The following is a 780-nucleotide window of genomic DNA, read 5'->3' on the forward strand; positions in this document are numbered from 1 at the left end:
TTTCCTTTTTAATGATACATGGTCATTACCTTACTGAACGCTCTACAGTTGAACTGGTGGATGAGGTCCTAGAATCACATTTTTCTTCTCACAAAGTCCAGAGAGACTTGTCCCAGTGAACATTTCCGCTATACCAATGCCTGATGGGATTTTTCGGATAAAGTATCCTTTGATATCTATGACCTGATGGAGGTCATTCAAATTCTGTATGTATTTAAACTTTCCATGAACGATGTAATAACACCTGGTGTAGTTTCTGATGATTGGTATGTGAAAACAGTTGATTCAATGATGTCTGATTTACAATATTTCACTGTATTTGAAAGTGAGGATGTTTATCCATCCAAAGAAAATTATGGACATATGTTCTGTTATAATTATTATGGATATCATTTCTTTCACAGAGCAAGTACCCCAAAGACTACTTTAAAATTTTCTCCGTGGGAACAATGTCCGACTGCGCCATTGGAGAGTTCCAAAATATATACTGAAATGTTTGCATATTTTTCTCGGCACAATTAAAAAAATGCAGAGTCATATCACTTTAAATTGTCAGTAATGGAAAGTAAACACATTTTATTGACCAATACAAAAATGATTTATTCTGATTCCTTTGTTTCCCGGTTAGATATAGGAGGCTATGAATATTGGTTAAAGTAGATAGACTTGAAAAGTGTGTGGGGAAGGTAAAATTAGCAAATAAGGGGAAAGGAAGCTTAGTTCAGAGCATGCCTACTACCTGTTCAAATAATATTTTTAAATGAAACTGTACAACAGACA

Source organism: Pleurodeles waltl, chromosome 12 (genome assembly GCF_031143425.1).
Source record: "Pleurodeles waltl isolate 20211129_DDA chromosome 12, aPleWal1.hap1.20221129, whole genome shotgun sequence".
NCBI classification, from domain to species: Eukaryota; Metazoa; Chordata; class Amphibia; order Caudata; family Salamandridae; genus Pleurodeles; species Pleurodeles waltl.